The following is a 22,004-nucleotide window of genomic DNA, read 5'->3' as shown; positions in this document are numbered from 1 at the left end:
TCCAAGTTTTCAGAATTGTGTTGAAGCCCATCATCAGGGAACTTCTCTCTCTCTCCAGAATATATGTATGGGGCTGTTCTATGCATGGCATTTATATGGTTCCTAGTTGTGTGTAGCTTTCAGTTGTTAATTAGGGTGTCGATTGCTGGCTATTAAATCACTAATTGTTGTTTCCTGTGCTCTTGGTTCCTAAGTACCTGTTAGGCTAGTGGTAAATCAGCATTCCTATTGACTGACAAAGAGGCCAGTTTCCCAGGCTTCAATCATTTCTCTGGCTATTTTTGTCCCTATTCAACCCAAAACCATAGTAGCTGCAAAATTGAATATATATTCTGTATTGTCCTGGAGCCATGCACTACACACTGACTGCTGGGTCTTCCACTGGAAGGAACAGCCAATGTCATCCCAATTCTTCCCGTGCATTTATTTATCAAATTCACCCCTTGCCTTTCTTCCCAAACCAGCCAATTTTCAACACTTCTTTCAACAGCTTAATCACCCAAAGCCTGTCTAAATAAAAACATTGTTGCCTGCCAGTTAGCCTGTCCTTCCTTGGCAAGGGATACTAGATTTTGAGTGGCCTGACTGAGACTATTTCTTCTAAGCCCCTCAGAAGAAGAAAATATCATCTGTTTTCTCAGTGCATCTTCCTGCTCTTTCTTTGTAATTGGACTTGGTGGGGTGTGTAAAAAAGCAGGGCTGGGATAAAATAGCCCCTATTTTTAACCTTTTGGGATTTGGAGTTTGAAAGCATCCCAAATTGGGTGTTTAGAGTCAGATTTCCCTTGTATGTTTGAGGTATGGCTGGCCCTTGCCTGAAGTTCTCAGAACCCTGTATATTTGCACCTGGTTAGCAAGCATAATAATTACTGCTGCATGATAGAGTTAAGACTCTCCTCCTTTCTCAAATCAAATATGTAGGTGGTGAGGTGGAATTACTAGTAATAGGAGCACAAAGATTTATCATGCGGACATTAGCACTAGAAGTACAGTAAAAATCTAAAACAGACTGTTTCAAAGACCATAAAGAACATTTTTTATTTTTCTGAAGACTCTGCATTAGATGCAGATTTCTACTGATGATCTACATGTCCCATGGAAGCCAACCAAAGCCAGCTTTTCTAAATCCCAAGGCTGAGTTTGCATAAGATATCCAAAATAGCAGAATTGGACAGGAATACAAAGTACAGTTTGTGCGCTAGGCATACGTATGTAGAGAACATTTCAAAATAAGTTCAAGGTGGAAAACAAAGAGGGGGGAAAGAAATACATAGATGAAATTTCCTAAATACACAAAATATTGGAAAGATAATGAGTCACCTAAACTACCATCATTGTAAGAAGAAAGCAACAGAAGGTAGGGAAATTAAGTAATTGGAAACTTATCTAAAGCAACTATGGTGAAAAACGAGAAGTGGACCCAACTGGTCATTATTAAGAGCTCATTTCAAGCCAACGCAGTAGTGTTAGTAGTGAATGGTTCGTGACACATTGAGTTGCTCATATGCCCTCTAGGCTGGATGCTAGTAGGGCAGAGTCCACTGTTGTTAAGTGAAGTGAGCTCTTGTGTTATTCACTAGGGTTTTCTTTTGAACTTATTAAGGATTAAGAAATGAATAAAGAGTTCTGTAAGATGAGTCTGCCACCTGTGAGCTGGATTCAGGTAAGAGATAAGTAGTTTATCAAGGAGACTGATATTTCTTTAGGGGAGGATGGTGTACTACCTGTCTGAAAGGAAGTGATTATATACCTTCTCTTGAAAGAAGCTGCCTATTGATCATACTGTTCTTCACAAAGTTTGTCTTATGCCGCCTGCTTCTGGGGAAGGTTGTTGAGAAAGTGGCAATGATTCATCAAAGAGTATCTGGGATTATTAATTATCTGGGTCCTTGCCAGTCATGATTTAAATCCTGTCCTAGGATGGAAATGGCATTAGTTGCTCTGGTTTATGACATTCATCCCAATAATAGTGGAGGGGGAAGAATGTACTTCCCTTGGCCCTGTTAGATCTCTTAGCAGCATTGAATATTATCAACCACAATATTTTGCTGGACCAACTGCAAAGATTGGGAGTCAGGAGCACTGCACGTGGGTTGTTCTATTCCTATCCGGGTTGGAGATTTCCTACTGAGGGCAGGATAATGTTCAAAGCCTTAGTTAGGTTACTATGGATGCACAGAATTTGATACTCTACCCTGTTATTTATCAACTGTAAATTTATCAACTGCTGGGAGAGGTTATCCTACTGATTTGTAGTGAGACATCATGCTGTTAATATTCAGTGTACATTGCTATCCTAGGTTGCTATGGAAAGTTTGAACTAATGTATAGGTTGGGCAAAGAAATTCAAATTTAACCTACCAAAGGCCAAGTTGCAATAAACACTTGAACAGGGCAGCAACAGTACTTCCGATAATTACTCTTGATGGAACCATGCTCCCTGTGAAGGATTTTTTTTTCTGGAAGTCCTACGGAATTTACAGCTACTGATTAAACAACAGCTAGAAGCCATGGTCAAGTCAGCCTTTGCTATACTTGGTTAATATTCCAGTTATAATTTTACCTGAAACAGGGTGCTGTCACATTGGTAACAACATGGTTTGATGCTATGGGGCAGACTTTGGAGACAATCCAGAAAGTAGCAACTATCTAGATTGCTGGCAAGTTAACCCCACCACTGCAAGATGACACAAAATGACAACTCAAAAGCTTCTCACTTACAAAGTCCTTTATTGGAGGGACTGGGATACAGTATGAAAGTCCCCATTTTGTCAGAATTGAATATGCTTACCCAGTATGAAAATTTCATACTTGCTGGGAGTATTGCTTCCATGAATATGTGGTATTCATGGCGTATGGACTAAAGGAGAAATATTTTAGCGGTGGCTCCATGTTTTGGAACTTATTTCCTTTAAAAATCCATTCACTTTTGGCATTTTGCAAGAGGAATAAAATGACTTTATTCCAATATGCTTTTGACCTTACAACTTCAATTGGCTAATGTTGTTTCTATATATTTATATGGTTGCATGCCACCCAAAGTGTCTGTGTGTGGAGTACAAAAGTGCAAATGAATAAACAATCAAATAGCAATAAAGATTGAACAGCCCTCAATAAAGCTGATAAACATCAAAGGCTTTTCTGAAAAGAAAGCTCTTCACAGTAATGAAAGACAGACAGAGATGGAGCATAGTGGATCTCCCGAGATAAGAATTCCAGACTTTGAATGCAACTAGTGACAAGGGATTAATTAACTGACAGGAGAGAGTTATTGAATTCAGGAGTCACATTCTATGCCACTATGAATAAACATGGTACCTTTAACATACTGAATATTTCACCTAAATAGAGTAAATTGATTATTGATTAATCTTTAATCTAGAAGAAACATACTCCATGGCCACCAAAAAGATCGCTCTTATTGTTAGAGGGTAAACTACTCTCTTATAAGCCCCATCCTATCAGTTGTCCTATTTTGACTTTGTCAATAGAAGATCTAGACGTTTGTGAATTCATATTTTCAGTAATAATTTATTAGTTCAGATCAATATAGGAAATTATTATGGCATTCCCCCCTCCCATTTTGCAAAAGGTGTTGTTCATGATAATCCTCTTTAGCTATCACAGATGCCCAATGCTTTCAGATAATGGGTTGTGTACTTAGCATTCGCTCTCATAGAATCCACATGGAAATATCTTACAGCAAAATGAAATAATAGGCAGGGTTGTAGAAGACAACAGATAGGATGCAGATTTTACAGTATTTATATTTTACAAGAAAGCCTATTTGGCCTAATGATTAAGACGCTGCAATAGGAACCAATCTGAGTTCTAGTCCTGCCTTAGGCATGACTAGGCTAGTTTCCAGAAATTGTGATGCTCCCTCCAGACATTGTGAGTGTTTCAACACTGGAGGTTTTTAAGAAGAGATTGGACAACAAGTTGTCTGAAGTGTTACAGGGTTTCAAGCTTGAGCAAAGGGTTGGACTAGAAGACCTCCAAAGTCCTTTCCAACTCTATCATTCTAGTTGGGTTAGTCACTCCCTCTCAGCTCTAGGAAGATAATGCTTCAAAAATGCTACTTAAAAGACTGCAGAGACTTATTGATATTACCTCGAGGAATCTACTTTGACTAGAAGTTTTTTTAAAAAAAACCCTTACCAAAAAACAGCTGGGGCTTTCCCTGATGAGTGGCACATGGGAAGAAAGTTTCAAAAAGGGCAAGATGATGGGCATGGCTTTGTGGTACAAGCTTCACAATATGTGTCTATATATGTGTGCTGGCAACCTTGTTACATTATATAAAAGGCAAGGGCTTGTAGTGCCAAGTTCACCATTTTGTCCATTTTGGTTGGTCCAGAGGTGATGCTGTCCCAAATACGATATTTTCTTCAATCAGAGCAATGATTGGATCTGATTCCTAATTTCTTCAGTCAGTTTGCTGAGTAACCACAGCTAGCCATGCCCACCTTAACATGCTAAATTAAACCCAAACAAACCACTTTCTGGCTGAGGATAGTATGAAAACTAAGGTTGTTTTTTTTTTTAAAAAAAAAGATCAAATCAACCATAAAAAGAAAAAGAAATGATTTGGGAACAACAGTTTTATTTGGTAGGTTATATCTGAGTCCAGTTGCTCATTCTCTTTGACTGTTGTCTTTTTCATAGGATGAATATATCTATGCCTTGTGCTTGAAATCCTGATTGATTTGATACTAGACTGACTTCTAATTTTCCACAATGAAGGCAACAATCCACCCAGCACTATTTCTACACAGCTCTGATTCATTCTGGTGAGTTTAGCTTGTGAGCAGGGCTCAGCCATGCATGAACATTGGTTGTTGTTAGTTGCAAAGTTGTGTCTGACCCATCGCAACCCCATGGACAATGTTCCTCCAGGCCTTCCTGTCCTCTACCATCCTCTGAAGTCCATTTAAGCTCATGCCTACTGCTTCAGTGACTCCATCCAGCCACCTCATTCTCTGTTGTCCCCTTCTTCTTTTGCCCTCAATCCTTCCCAGCATTAGGGTCTTCTCCAGTGAGTCCTTCTTTCTCATTAGGTGGCCAAAGTATTTGAGTTTCATCTTCAGGATCTGGCCTTCTAAAGAGCAGTCAGGGTTGATCACCTCTAGGACTGACCGGTTTGATCGTCTTGCAGTCCAAGGGACTCACAGGAGTCTTCTCCAGCACCATAGACCTCAATTCTTTGGCGCTCTTTTCGTTTCTTTCTCAACCTTTCTTATGGTCCAACTTTCACAGCCATACATTGCAACTGGGTAAACCATAGCCTTGACTATATGCATGTTTGTTGGCAGGGTTATGTCTCTGCTTTTTAGTATGCTGTCTAGATTTGCCATAGCTTTCCTCCCCAAGAGCAAGCATCTTTTAATTTCTTGGCTGCAGTCCCCATCTGCGGTGATCTTGGAGCCCAGGAAAATAAAATCACTACCTCCATTTCTTCCCCATCTATTTGCCAAGAACTGAGAGGGCATATGGGATATGAAAGAAACCACTAGGAAACCCTTGGGCTAGAGCAGAATTATGATGGAAATTAGTCAGTTATCAGTACTCCTGTTTAGGCATTTGTAAATATCTACATGCCACAGAGTACTCAAGCAATTTCTGACAGTTTACCAGACTAGAGCTTTTTTTTTTTTTTCAACTGTGGGTTAAAGTTGCAAGTCCTTGATATCTATTAAAAGGCAGGGGAATGGCTTATGAAGGTCATTTTTCAATTGAACAGTTAACTGGAGGGCACGGCGGAAAGTGTTTCACCAGATTTCGTGGCCCAAATGTTATACTCAAAGTGTAGGTGAACACAACAACAACTCTCCTGCAGCAGCTTTATTACCAGATGAGCTATAATAAAAAACAAACAAACCCCTAAGCTTAATAAGCTAACAAAAACGAAGAAAGAAAGGGGAAGGTATTCAAAGAGAATGGGATGTTGCAGATGCTTATTGAGTGAGAGCACCTCAAAAACAATTGGATTGCTTAATACTTAATACATCTGCAATAAAAATGGGGGGGGGGGATGTTCCTGACCAACGGATACAACCTGAAATTGAATTATTTGGTGTATCTGTCTGTCTTTCTGTCTGCCTGCCTGCCTGTCTGCTTTTATCTATCTTTCTATCTTTCTATCATCTATCTATCTATCTATCTATCTATCTATCTATCTATCTATCTTTCTATCATCTATCTATCTATCTATCTATCTATCTATCATCTATCTCTCTATCTATCTATCTATCTATCTATCTATCTATCTATCTATCCATCTATCATCTTTCTTTCATCTGTATATCTGTCTATCTCTGTCTCTGTCTCTCTCTCATCTATCATCTGTCTGTCTATCATCTATCTATCTATCTATCTATCTATCTATCTATCTATCTATCTATCATCTTTCTTTCATCTGTATATCTGTCTATCTCTGTCTCTGTCTCTCTCTCATCTATCATCTGTCTGTCTATCATCTATCTATCTATCTATCTATCTATCTATCTATCTATCTATCTATCTATCTATCTATCTATCTATCGCTCCCAAACCTTTCTCAGTATCTTTCTTTTTCTAATATGGTACTAATAAACATCCACTGATGTTATAAATCCACTCCAACAGTCGATTGTGTAAATTGCCTACAAGATTACCTCTGTGTTTACAACCCATTGCAGAAAGGGAGGACTTTCTCTAAAAGCTCTTTTGTCCTGAGATTGAAATCAAATGGGAAAGTTTTGACGTGTGTTTTTATAAAATACTGTCCTCTACTGGATGGAATATGTTATTCCTCATTTTTAAAAAATCTGATCCTGAGAGTAGTAAATTGAAGAACATGCATTTTTATTAAGGAGAACAGAGGTCTGTCTCTATCAACTGAATTTCACTTTTGCAAAATCCTAATTCAGTTTCTTAAAATAAAATTAAAAAGCCTTGGAAAGTGATTGCCAATTTAAACACAGTGTGCCAAGGACAGTCTGTTCACAAAGTAGGTAATGAAATGTTTCCAACTCAGAGAAAGAAGGCAGGGAGTGGGAAGCAGGATGATTATTTGCATTCATTAATATAAATATATGCAAATTATAGTCATTTATTATTTAAGACTAAAGATTACACTTTTCAAAAATGGCAAAAGAAAAGGAAGATTGGAAGTGAAACTAGTTTAAGAAGATGACAGGTGTAAATCCAAATATGCAGTCCAATGTACCCATACATAAATTTGCAAACTGAACATGAGAGTGCAGTTGAATGCTTTGAGCTACAGTCTGGATTCCATTCAAAGTTAGATAACATTTCCAAACATTGTGCTTAAAAGGGCTTGGGACTTCCTCAGCACTCCACCATCTGGTCAAATCAGGGACTATTTGCTTGTCTCCTTTCTATCCAACCTTGTCTTCATAATGTGGGGCCAGGAGTAGACAAAAGGACCACTCTTCTCAGAAAGAGACAATATAAATCTGGCCAGAGCCATACATGAATAGCACTTGATTTTCTATCAAAAATGAGGTTCAGTCATCCTATGTGATAAGAAATAGCACTGCCCAATATTTTGTATTTTTTCTACAAAAGTGGTCCCATTATTTAGATTCTGCAATATCTGGCAATCTCAGTGAAATGGAATAAGGAGAAATGTATAGAGAATTAGGAGAGAGAGGGGAGAAGGGAGAAGGGAGAAGGGAGAGGGAAGAGGGAAGAGGGAAGAGGGAAGAGGGAGGGAGGGGGAGGGAGGGAGAGAGAGAACACAAAGTCCCAGCTTCATAACTGATCAGGAAACAGAAGAATGCTGTCTAAAACCAGAAACAAATCGCCTTTGCACCAATAGATTGGTTTTAGGACATTTATAAGATAATATTTGGAAAAATCCAGGAAAAGTGTTTTAATTTTCCAAAAGCTACAATAGCTAGTATGTTCATGGCATTGTAAGGATGAACAGGGCCAACATTTTAGGCTTATTTTCTGGTGTTTGAAAGGAGCTTGAAGCACCTGTTTGTTGTTTAACTCCCTCCCCCAAAATGATAAAAAGTCCCACTCACTCTAAGGATACTACAAAAAAGATCTTGAGAGGTTTTGTATGAATTCAGGTGCACAGAATGCCCACCATATCAAAGAATAGCGGTGGTAGACTTGGAGAATCAGATGGCTTCTTAAATATTAAGAACAATTTTCCAGAAACCAGGTATCCCATTGAGGCGCTTGCTGATTCATAAAAGTAGGAAAGAGAAGAGGCAAAGAGGCATTTTATAATGTCAGTATATTGCCCCCAAGCAATCTGGATCCTCATTTTACCGACCTTGAAAGGATGGAAGGCTGAGTCAACCTTGAGCTCCGTCAGGATCAAACTCCAGGCTGTGGGCAGGGTTTGCCTGCAATACTGCATTTTAACCACTGCACCACCAGATAGCTTTCTTCACAGCCTCCAATGCATCCTCAAGTAGCTATTCAGCAAGCTTTTGAGGGTGCAGAAAGGTATCATCATCATCTGGTCCAGAAAATCCATAGCTGGACTCTACAAAGACTTGCTGTAGTGATAAAATCCCCATTCCTTCCCCACTCCAGGGGAAGGTTACTGCAAAAACCCCATTCCCTCTTATCATCTGGGACTCGGGAGGCAGGGGAATAGATGGGGTGGGGCCAGTCAGAGGTGGTATTTACTGGTTCTCTGAACGACTCAAAATTTCCGCTACCGGTTCTCCAGAATTTGTCAGAACCTCCTGAATACCACCTCTACTGTTGACCCACCAATGACATGATTGTATGACAGGGGCACTTTAGTTACAATTATTTATGGAGTGGAAATCTAACATTTTTTTGCAATGTGCTTTCGATTGGGCTACCCTAATACTTGGTCCAGAAGCTGTGTCAATCAAATTTCTGAGTGGTGGACCTGCCTATTTATTTGTCATACTTGTCATTGGAGCAAGTGAAGTAGCTGCTTTTGTTGGAGGAGCTATCTAACTACATGATAACCTACCTTTATTGCAATGTGCTTTATGTTGGTTATCCTAATGCTTGTTCCTAAAGTTTTGTCAACCATATTTCTGAATGGTATGTCTGTTGTATCTGAACAAGCTGCCAATTAGATATCAAGCCAAGTTTCAGGTTTGGGTTAAGAGATGTCTGGTGCTCCTACATAACCTGGGACCTGGATACTTGTCACGTTGAGTTTATCCTTATGAATCTGGTTGGTCACTTTGATTTTCTACTATGTGACCAGAGTCAGGTCCTACAGGTTTTGACCCGATGACATCCATGCACTGAAGTACTGTTCTGCCGAAATTTTCAAGGTGCCCACTGTATTCCTTTTAGTCACCTACTGAATGTTTAGAAACCTATGGAACTCCCATGTGAATGTTGGAAGGTCTCCCCACCCCCCACCCCGCCGAAACACACCCTTTAAAATGCATGTTTCACTGAATATGGTTTTGCACCATTTTCACTGCAAACTCCTTGAGATGCTTCAGCATATGTAAATACATTTAACCAACCAAGTATTCCAAAATGTAATCCCTAAAGCCTAACATCTTACTGTGAATAAAATGCTCCTATCTGGCCACCCCTTCACCTCTTAGCAGACAACAAAATAGCACTAGATGGGGATGATTCGACATGTAGCATCTTGACACTTATGGATATAAATGCAGTGTCCCCGTTGCTACAAATACATCCTTCAGGGCTTTAGAAGGCTATCTTCAAATGTGAGATATGGGGAGAACAGGCCATCTCAGGATGGTTCCACTCCCCATTTGTATTTTGCAGCAAGTGGCTTTCAATATACAGTGAGAGGAACTTTTTTCATCTGAAACCTAGAAAAAAGGCAGACACTAAAAAAAAAGAACTGGGGGAAAAGATTCATCTAGGTTTGGTTGAGGATCAGCTTGCAAATTCCAACAGGTGCCTGGCTTGCTTTATAAACAAAAGACAGAAGGCTTTTTAAAATGATTTGATTAATTGTTTAACAAACCGGGACTCATTAGGTATATATAGTAATCACATTGATAAAGGGTGATAAAAGAGGGTGATATTCTGACAGAAAGAAGCACATCAGATAAAAGCCCATTACTAGTACTGAGAACAAAAATAAAAGCAGATCTTGTCAATCATGGTAAAAGTGAATATTAAGGTAAAGGTAAAGGTTCCCCTTGCACATATGTGCTAGTCGTTCCCAACTCTAAGGGGCGCTGCTCATCTCCGTTTCAAAGCCGAAGAGCCAGCGCTGTCCGAAGACGTCTCCGTGATCATGTGGCCGACACCGAAGGAGCACAGAATGCTGTTACCTTCCCACCAAAGGTGTTCTCTATTTTTCTACTTGCATTTGTACATGCTTTTGAACTGCTAGGTTGGCAGAAGCTGGGACAAGTAACAGGAGCTCACTCCATTATGCAGTGCTAGGGATTCAACTGCCAACCTTTCTGATTGACAAGTTCAGCATCCTAGCCATTGAGCCACCGTGTCCCTAAAAAGTAAATATTATTAAACAGCTAAAGTTGCTGTTGAGGCATTCTTTAAAATGTTCATATTAATTTCAATTTAGCAGTTTTGAATACTAAGGGAATGATTGAAATTTCACTCAAATAATTTTTAAAGGAAATAATTTAGAAGCTTCAGACTTTTCCCTTCCTTCCTTCCTTCCTTCCTTCCTTCCTTCCTTCCTTCCTTCCTTCCTTCCTTCCTTCCTTCCCATAATTGTCCTTGGATAATTCTTTTGGCAATTTTCATTACAGCCTGCGGGATGCTGTCTTGCTGCAAATGTATGGGTGGGCTAGGTTTTAGGTAAAAGAATTCTTAAACCATGACACCTCCTAAAACGTCTTTGTGTGCAACAGAGAATTCTGTTCACGAGGTTTCTATCTTTCATTGGGTTTTTTAAAACAATTTTTATTAGTTTGTATTTTAGCATAAAACAAAAATACAAAAGTAAATAGTAGGGAAGTTAGGGAAAGGGAAAGGAAAAAAGAAAAGTGGGGGAAAGCAAGGTGTGGAAATAAAAAAAGGCATTGACTCCTGACTCCCTTTGGTGCAGTAAAATAAGGCATTAACATCAAACCTCAACTTTTTAATGCATACATGTTGTTACATATGTTATATACATATATGTTGTTAGTTGGAAAGTTGTGTCTGACCCATCACAACCCCATGGACAATGTTCCTCCAGACCTTCTGGTCCTCTACCATCCTCTGGAGTCCATTTAAGCTCATGCCTACTGCTTCGGTGATTCCATCTAGCCACCTCATTCTCTGTTGTCCTCTTCTTCTTTTGCCCTCAATCGTTCCCAGCCTTAGGCTCTTCTCCAGTGAGTCCTTCTTTCTCATTAAGTGGCCAAAGTATTTGAGTTTCATCTTCAGGATCTGGCCTTCTAAAGAGCAGTCAGGGTTGATCTCCTCTAGGACTGACCAGCTTGATCGCCTTATAGTCCAAGGGACTCACAGGAGTCTTCTGCAGCACCTAATAGTATAAACTAGGTTTAACAGATATGGAGTCTACCTTCTCTCCAGATTAAAACTAAAGGAAAAGAAGGTATTTAGATTCAATAAAATATCTTCTTCTCCTTTATTCACTTAACAACTGCAGTGATTCACTTAACAATAATGGCAAAAAAAAGATCATAAAATCAGATGTGACTCACTTAACAATTGCCTTGCTTAATGATGGACATTCTAGTTATGGTCAAGTACTACCTGTATTTAGTATGTCATAAATGAACTAACAAGGACCAAAAAGACAAGGCTGGCGTGAATTCATACATTCCCAGAGATTAATAGAAGATATTGCAGCTAGTGAGGCGTGAATGAAATGTTGTCACAAAAGATGAAAAACCATCAGGAAAGAAAGCTAGATAGAGGCTGTGCTTGCCAGCTTTCTTTTAAAGATGGCTCCAATCCTCAGATGGTATCTGTTGCCCCCTCAGTTTGCAGTTGTGGCTTTCTGGCACATTGCTAGCTAACTGGTGATCATTCATTCTGACTCTGACAAAAGTCACAACGCAGATGGAAGTTAGTCTGCCCGCGCTTCCTTTCTTGGGAACTGCCAGTTTGCTTTAGAGTATTAAGGCAGCATTATATTGATTACTCCTTGATATTTGCAGGTCTACAAAATGTCCGAGGAGACTCACCGAAAGTTTTAGAGACTTTTAATTTGTTGTACCCAAGTTCTTTAGATGGTCCCCACAGGCTACGCATTTATGAAGAAAGGTAGCAACAATAAAAGCTTATTGTTTGCACTCAGCCAAACTTCATGGATTTCTTTAAGGTATGACAAAAGAGAAAATGAGTTACACAGATTTTCAATAACTTGAACACCAATCTTGGCTGTCTAAAGGGAATTACTCCAGTGTTCATTCTTTCTCTATTGTGGCATGGCTTTAAGGGTTTATCCTTGTAAATGACATCAGTAGTTACAGTGAACAGGGCCAGAAAGCTCTGGAAATGCCTCCTCCCTATCTTCATTTGCAAAAGTGTCCTAGGGAGAAAACTAAAGGCAGCAAAGGAAAATTTGTCTAGGGAACCACAGAGTTCACATATGAGATAGGAATAGCACTTAGATTTATATACCACTCCATAATGCTGTATAGTCCTCTCTAAGTGATTTACAGAGTCAGCATATTGACCCCAACAATTTGGGTCCTCGTTTTACCAACCTCGGAAGGATGGAAGCCTGAGTCAACCTTGAGCTGGTGAGAATCGAACTGCTGAACTGCAGGCAGCCATCAGTCAACAGAATTAGCCTACAGTGTGCATTCTAATCACTGTGCCCCCATGGCTCTTGATATGGGTCAGTATATGGCAAATGCAGTGTAGGTTTAAGGGTGGCAAGAGGCCTTTTCTTTCAAAGAGGGATAATGGGATTTCATATATGAGCTCTAACATTTCAACCTGTTAGATCTACTTGAAATTGAGGGACACGATGGGTAGGAAAGAGGACGGAATGGGACAACTTGGCATAGCCAATTTACCGCTGCTAACTCACCATGGACAAACTCATCCTGGGATAACTCAGTGTGGTCAACTCACCGTGAGACAATTCAAGAATTCAATTGAAGTAGTTAAAATAATTTTATAAAATATTTTAAATTTTGTCATTCACACATCATTTTGTTCCTTCTTTTGCAACATTTCTTTAATGATTCTACGCCACCAATTTCTTCAATGTTAGTATATCTCTTGTCCCATGGTAAATTGCAGCGAGTTAGCCATGGCATGTTGGCTGTAGCAAATTATCTGCAGCAAGTTGGCCTTGATGAGTTGTCATTCACCTGGAGGCCGGGTGGGGAGAGAGACTAGAGATGCAAAAGTTTGCTGAAGTGTGGTGATACCTTGAGATAAATGGTGTATCTTACATACTTACATCAGTGGGGGGACTCAAATAATTTGACAACTGGTTCTCTGCTCTAATGACAGCTGGTTAGGAGGGGCTTGGTGATCATGTGACTGGGTGGGCGTGGCCAACTCAACATCACTCACATCGATGGGCACTTTGCCTTAGGTGTTACAATGTAATAAGGGTTAACTGGAGAGGCAGTTTCTGTAAGCAAGGAAATAAAGATTAGGTTAGAAACAATACCAGAAAGTTTCCTTCCTGCCTCCCTTACAGAATTAGCCCTGGTAAAGTGAAAAAACAAAACAAAATGAGATTTCTTCCAACAACTGGTTGTTTTGAATGTCTGAGGGAGAGGTCTGTTGGGGTGGGGGATATCAGCTCTGCTAATAGACTTCTTAACTAGGAAGAATGGCACATATGTCATGACTCAAACCCCACATTTTCAGACTTCATTCCTAACATTGGTGTTTCATTCTTGATGTTAATGACCCAAATACTTAAGATGTGAGATTTGCATTGGGACACTGTAACATCATCACATGTTTTTTTCACTGGCTCCCTCTCTGCCCCCTAATGCAAGCCTATAAGTGGGAAGTTTTATAGATGAATTTCTCCCTCCCCCCACCTTATCAATAGCATACACCAGGGGTCAGCAACCCATGGCTCTTTCATCCCTCTGCTGCGGCTCCCAGTTGGCACTACAATTTTGAGAGGAGCTTCCAGTTGTGGGGGGAGCAGGGCATGCCAGAAAGATACTCTATGGCAAGGGGCAGGTTTTCCAGTTAGCTCCACAATTGATAGGGCATTCAGTTAGGACAAGTAGAGGAAAAAGGATGCTGTGCTAGGAGGAGACTCTATGGTGGGGAAACCAGACTTCCGGTCAGCTCCAGAATTGAATGGGGGGCTTCCGGTTGGGACCTTTGTGGCTCTTTGAGTGTTTAAGGTTGCTGGCCCCTGGCATAGATTTTCACCGGCACAAAGCTTCTGAGAAGTCAGACCAGTAGCAAAACATTTTAAAAAGGAAGTTCTACGGGATTTCTTTCAAGATATGATTTGCAAATACTAATTGCTAATGCTTAGACTTAATCTTCAACATATTTTTCTCTCTCTACTATTTAAGAATCCCCCAAAAGGCTCTTTAACATGATTGCATAATGAGAAACTAAGATATTGTTATTATTTTACAGACAGTAATGCTTCATCAAGGGGCCGTTTCTTTTCTTCTTCAGGATGACTAATATACGCGGAGCCTAACATTTTGAATTCCTCAAACAGTTTAAGGACAAGATGGGAGATGGGTCGGGGAAAGACAGCTGTATTTCAGCCTCTCCAGCAAAAACATGAACGAGTTTAAAATGGCTTTTAAAATACTGAAAATTGGAGGGGAAAGGAATTGAGAGGCATCATGGATGGACCCTCGGAAATAAAATCCAGCAGCTTTGATTAAACTTGTTGTGAGACCTTTCATGACCAATGTTCTCACTGTTCCCTTGTCACAAAGCTTCCAGATTGCAGTTTTACTTTAACCCAAACTCAGCGTTTCCTTCAGCTCTCTAAGCCTCTGTAAAATTGAAGGACATTTCCTTCCTATACCCATCTCTAATAACTCAGTGTGATTGAAACTTTCAATCTGCATTCCTGATTTTGGTCATAATTGAAAGGAACGCATTAGCAGCAGGGGGGCAAAAATCCCACGATTGCTTCATAAACTTTGCCTTCATTGCCTCAGATTCTCAGTAGTTCTCAATATGTAAGTTTAATGGCGTGACCCTAACAAGAAACGATCAGCAAATGAAATGAGCCAGTGGGTAGCTGCTTCACACGGCTACAAGTGTCAGTGGCAGCCTGCCTACCATTAATTTTATAGTAACTCATTTCTTCAGGTTGAGTACGGCACGATTTAATGTTCCCATTCCCTCATTCCTGTTCTGCATGACAAATTGTTTTAATAAACATAAACTGGGTAATAATAAAGTAATAATAAGCCTCACACTCACCTTATATCACTGCAGTTAAATTCTCCCATAAGCCAACAGAGGGTACACTGACAATTACATTCCAGCCAATCGGCAGTCAGGCAACCACAATGGACAGATTTAATATAGTTTGTAAATATGATTAGTGTGCTGTCACATTATTGCAGCATGGTATTTACATTACTCTCCAAGGTTATTCGCTACACCAAATCAACATTAAGTAGTGCTCTTTTCTTTTGTTTCTTAAATCAACCATATTTTTCTTTCTGTATCACCCTGAAGTTAATGAAGAAAATTGTGCCGATTGTTAATATTCAGGGGAATCAATCAATATTACGTTTTTTTTTTAAAAAAAGGCATCTGTGTTTATGCTTGGACCTTTATTAGGAGAGCTTTAAAACACACAGGATGTTCTCTCTTATTGAGTCTCCCTTTCCAACACTCTGTTATATCAACACTCAGCTGCCTACAAGTCTCTCATGAAAAATGTTCAAATAATGAATGGCTGTTGTTTACAGAAGTAATTTCATGCTACATTTCCATTATTGCCTAGATTTGTTTAGCTTCTCAAGCTTTCCTCGTTTCCTTGCAATGAACTTTTTAACAAAATACAGCCAGCCTAGGCTGTTTACCCTGTTATGCTGATAATAGGAACCTTTCTCATTTTTGACAGATTGTAACAATTTCTAGCCATGTGCAAATGAGCATCTTAAACTCATTAAGGTCAATTAATCATTGAACAACTGGGTTCTCCTCCCCCATCCTCCATCAATGAATGTATCCCATAAACAAAGAAGGATAAGCAAAAGGGTTGAATGTGGTTAAGGTTCATTTATCTAACTCAAATAATTGTACTTTCAATATTAGTAAAAATTGCTTCCAAATGACATTAGTCTGTTTCTTCAAACTGATCTGCTGGTGACAGACAGTGAATAACTATTCCCCAATGTTCTAAGAACATGAAATTACTGCATTGGTAGCAAATTCACCCTACCTCTAATAATTTAACATCCACTTCATTCATTCATGTGTGCATGCCTGTGTGTGTATCTATAAGTAAAGTTCTGCAAAAGTTTATATGTCCAATATTGGTTGGATATAATATAATCATTATACATAGCAGCATCCATCCATCCATTTTGTCAGACACAATAACAATATCACAAAAGGACCAATTCAAAATAATGCGCAGATCAGAAGATTTCTTGTAATTCTTCAATTGAAAAGAAATCTATTTTGTCTTTCAAGCCATTGGCATTTTCCTCTTTTTGCTTTAAAGATAAAGAAACAAATGCAATTCTGTATCATTGCAAAGGCTACTCAATTTCTATTAGCCAACTAAAAATATGCGTAGCTATATTGTTAGTCTAGTCTATATTAGTCTAATAATCTAATAAAGATTCTTACTAATTAGAAGCAGTCCTTTCCGAATGCCATGCTTCTGTGCAGATGTATAGAAACATTTATTGGGATAATAATATTTATATTAATGATTTCCATTTTCTTTTCAGAGGATCTCATTTTCACGCATTCAGATTGGACCATTACAGAAGAAGATGCTAAGTATTATGCTGGAATCTCTCTGGGGTTCCAGTTAGTTGTACCATAATATGCGATGTTGTCTAAAAACATGTTAAAAAACATGCCCCCCATCCCACATTGAAAGCTATCTATGCAAAGCAATTCTGAGATTCTTGGGAATTGTTATTGAACTTTGCTTGATTGTTATATTTTGTTTAGTTCCACATTTTTCTGGCATATCTTTACTTTTCAAACAATCTCTCCTGTCCCAGCTTGCTTTCTGCCTTCTCTTTTTAAAAAAGTGCCTTACTTAAAGAATCGCTCTTCTCTGTCATTACAGCTATTCCTGTCACTTCTTCAGCTAGAGTTCTGTACAGTTTGACTATTTTGATTTTTTTTTAATTTCCCATTTCCTGTTGATTTGTTTGTAAAGTTCAGGCTGGCCTTATATTTTTCTTTTATTTCTAACCTGACCTACATTTTCATCTGAATCTTTCCATGTCCTAAATACTGGACCCTGGGTCAGTTGTCTTCAATTCAGAAACAAGCTTTGGGTTTTGGACTCATTGTTGAAACCACTATTGTCCAAAATAGGTTGGTATTGTCACAAATTTAACATCTCACTGTTCATTCCTGTTATTCCTCATGGATACCATAGGCAAATCGTATTTTTGGTGCCTCCATGTCTTTGATTCACCTCTCCATGAATTTGTTGGTCTGTAGGTGGTTGAACATTTCTGCCCAAGATCATTTTGGAATTATTGTAGATTATAAAGTGTTTTCTATGCTGATATTGTTTTAATTTTTTGTTTGTTTGCTGCTCTTATTTTTAATCTGATACTTTTGAATTGATTTGTAAACTGTTGGTGTTCTAAGATGGGATCTGCTGGCTCCCTTAATAAATATCTACAGAGTTAGGTTATACTATGAGTTTTAAAAATTCCTAGTGGTCAAGTAGAAAAACTTGCCTGGATTTGAAGCACTGAAAGAATGGGCATCAAAAGATTTGTTTTTATTTAGAGTTTTTATATCAATCTTCAAAGGGATGCAGTGGCTCAGTGGCTAAAATGCTGAGAGGTTGGCAATTCGGTGGTTCGAATCCCTACTGCCGTGTAACACAGTGAGCTCCCATTACTTGTCCCAGCTTCTGCCAACCTAGCAGTTTGAAAGCATGTAAAAATGCAAGTAGAAAAATAGGAACCACCTTTGGTGGGAAGGTAAGAGCATTCCATGTGCCTTCGTCATTTAGTCATGCTGGCCACATGACCATGTCTTCAGACAGCGCTGGCTCTTTGGTTTTGAAACAGAGATGTGCACCACCCCTATGGCTGTCCCAAGGCCATCTACAGAATTTCATGGCTACATCAGATACATGAACCTGTGTCTTTTCAACTTATTTAAGCACTACAACTTGGTACATTGCAAAACTTCACAATCTCTATGCTTTGGTGATTCTTACTGAAACAGGTTTTATGTATCATTATGAAATTATAAGTCTGATCTAGCATTTCTGGCCAAATTTTGGAGAATGGGGGTGGGGGAGAAAAAGAAAATCCTGTAAAGGATCTCTGGTCCTTAATGTCTTCAGAAAATTGGGGGGGGGTCAAGTTTTGCCATTTATATTCACTAGCTATTTACTTGACCTATAAGACCTATAGTGATGACTTATTTTAAAGATTAATTACAGCCTGCCTCTGTTTTTCATAATAAAGAAACCAGCAGGTGTAGAGAGATATACAGTAAGTGAAATAAATGGGAAGAAAGGGAGTGGGGTGTTACTGAACACAAGATCACAGTTCTTGAAACATCCTACTGAGATCAGAAGAATTGCGAAACATGCAGTGGTGGTACAATAGCTATTCATTAACTGCCTGTATCAGCGGGTCTAGAGATTAGAGCTTAATGCAATGGTGAAGTAAGTGTCCATATCACAGTAGCCATGGAGGAATAGCAAGATGTAATGAAACTGAATAGCTAGCCATTGAAAGTTGAAAAAATATATTGATTTTTCAGTGCTTGATCACCCAGGAGGCTTTATCAGGTATGAATACTTGGGAACCATCTGCTAACTCTGTAATGGTATTTTAGGATTTGTGACAGACACTGGGGGAAAAATAAACTATATGTTTGAAAATAACACAGAGTGAAGCCAGGTTCTCTTATAATAAATCCCACTGCAGCCCATCTCTTTGACACAATCTATGCTTTTATGAGCTCCAAATTAGATCCTTATTCTTTTAACAGCAAATATCAATGAGCTAGTATGGTTTAATTTCTCCTGCCATCTTTCAACTAGGATCTTCCTGGATAAGTGGACTGTTGTGCTAACATCAAGAATACAGATGTATCTAAGCTTCACTACAGTAGTTTGTTTCCTATTTTCCTCCCATCTCTCCCCCACCCACGTCAAAAGCAAAACTGGCAGATGCTACAGTCATCATATTGATTGTGAAACTATCTGTTGTCATTCCTCAACATTCATTTGTAGAACAAGGACAATAACTGGCATTCTATGAACCTCTTTGTATTGCCTGATGTACACAACACTCCTGGATATGACTGTTGTTTTCTCCACACAACAACCATTGTTATTGAAATGGGCCTCTGTTCTCCTTGCTTTAATATGGAAGATGATTATGAAACCTCTTTGGCTATGATAAATCAACTGAAAGATGTAATAACATGTTTCAACTGTTGGAATGGATGTTTGATTACAGCTCTGCGGTGCCTTTTTTAATCTCATTTTGAGTTTAATTCCTAATCCATTCTATGATTTAGAATATACATACCACATGTATACAATGGAATAGCAGAATGTATTCATTCATGCTTGTTATTGAATAGGTGGAGTAGGTTTTTTTTTTCGTGCAAGTTGCATTTTAAATGCTTTGGATAGGAAAATATTTCATCTATTATAAAACTGTATAACGTAATAAGATAAACTGTCATTGGAAATTATATTCATATAAGATTCAGCTTTAGAACTTCCTATGCAATAAAGAAAAATACATTGCTGAAATGTTTAATTTTGAACATCAGGAAAGATATGTGTGTGTGTGTGTGTGTGTGTGTTACTATAAACATCTTTCCTCATTTCCATTTTTCCCACTTAGTAATTTAGCAGGTCTCTCTGTTTTTTTAATTAAATGGCATTTGGAATTAGTGATAATAAAAATGATGACATATAAATGGTGGGAAAATATTTTCCCCCTTATTAAACAGTCCCAATGGCAGCATACAAAGCAACTTGAATGTCAATTGACACAATGACAGAAAAAAAAGGAAAAGTGCCAACTAGTCCCTTGGAGTAATAGATGTTTGAAGTTATATTTTAATATATCTTACATCCATAATCCCAGAACTAAAAACACACACACAGAGACAGACAAAAAGCAAATACTTGTATTCCATATGTGTGCATGTGTGTGTATAATATTATTACATATACGTGTGTGTGTGTATGTGTGTGCATTTATATATGTGTGTGTATATATATGTGTGTGTTTGTATGTATGCATGTATATATGTATATGCATATGTATACGTACACGTACATACACACACACGTGTGTGTGTGCATGTGTGTGTGTGTTGCAGTTGTGCTGATAAATAAATAAAGGGAGACTAGTATAGATCTATTTCATCAGCTAGCCATACCCTTACTGGGATTCGAACCTGGGCTGTTTTTACATATTAGGCAGTTATATTAGCTTCTAAGCCACATGCTCTCCTCCCTTATCAGCTGAGCCAAGGAAATCATTAAGTGTTATGTCAAAGCACCTGGTATGCCCAAATACCAGGTAAAAGGCAAAAGGGACGCAGTATGCTCCCTCCCATATCTGATAATAGGATAGTTTTGTTCAAAACCAAAGAAGGGGGATTTTTTTAAAAAAAAAATAAACAAACATAAAATTCAAAAGACAAAAAGAATTGCCATTTGTTGTCCTGGCATAAACCACACAGCCCTTCCTCTGGTAATGGGACAGTGTAATCCTCCATCCGTTTTTTTCCTACCCATATTTCTGACTATTGAATTCTGTGACTTCTTACCATGAAGAGCTTTATTTCTCAAGGATTTATGGGTTCTTAGCAGAGAATTTAATTTTTGGTCCAGATAAGAGGGTAAAGGCTTATATGTGAGAATGTAAAAAGTTGCTGCTTTTCTTACAGGGAATTTGAATGGATTTCTTCTTTGCTTCAAAGAAATAATCCCATAATCCTTCTCCACCACAACCAGTCTCCATGTGCACACAAATCCATTGTATAGAATGAGTTCAACGTCAGTCCTTCATCTTCTTATAAAGTTGTTGAAACTCTAAAAGATTCAAAAATTCTGCCAAGTCAGGTTCAATTCCTAGTGCCCATGAAGTTTTCTTGGCAGCAGTATGGAGAAATTTGACCACCATCTTCTTCCACCATGGGTTTTTTTTTTTAAAATTTCCCAATCTGGGATTTCGTATGACATTTTTTTTAAAGTTGTTTAAAATCAGCTAAGGATTAGTAGGTGCTACCAACTGTTATGGCATTTAAATCTTTAAAGTATTAATTGGGTGTCATACATTCCTACAGTGACTGCTAGAAGCTAGGAAGAAATGAGATAATGACTTTCTGATGTCCTTTGGGCTACACCCTGCAAGTTACAATAATGATAAAGGAGACTGAAATTCATGTAAGCTTATGTAGCAATAACTTGGTTGATCTTTTCAGCTGCCATAAAATTTTTCGTTGACTTTTTGCAGTGAAAACATTAGTTAATATTTCTAGGAACTATTATAGTTGTATAGATTATCTCAAGGTAGTCTACGTATCTACAAGAAACAGAAAACTAACAAAAAGAATCCAAATACATAGGCCTTGGATGTATGAGTACTGTTTTTCTCACTTTATTTATTTTCAGATGAACAGGTACAGTTTCAAAGGAGGAAAGCAACATTCAAAATAACCCTCTTTGTCTTCCATCTACTCAGACAAAATAAAAAAAATATTCCATTTTCCAAATTTTGGGGAAATGACGACCCTTCAACTGGTATTTATTGGTTAATTCAATGCTCTCTGTTTTGACCTTTATTTAAAAGGCAGCCTGCCAACAGCACAAAATCCTGCCAACTGCCAGAAGCTTAATTGTGGAGATTATGGTCTGTTTGTAACATAGATTATTAAAAACACACTCAGACCTTTTTACAGCCTTT

The sequence above is a fragment of the Natrix helvetica genome (genome assembly GCF_964273705.1).
Source record: "Natrix helvetica genome assembly, chromosome: 1".
NCBI lineage: Eukaryota > Metazoa > Chordata > Lepidosauria > Squamata > Natricidae > Natrix > Natrix helvetica.
Note: the sequence above shows the minus strand (reverse complement) of the source record.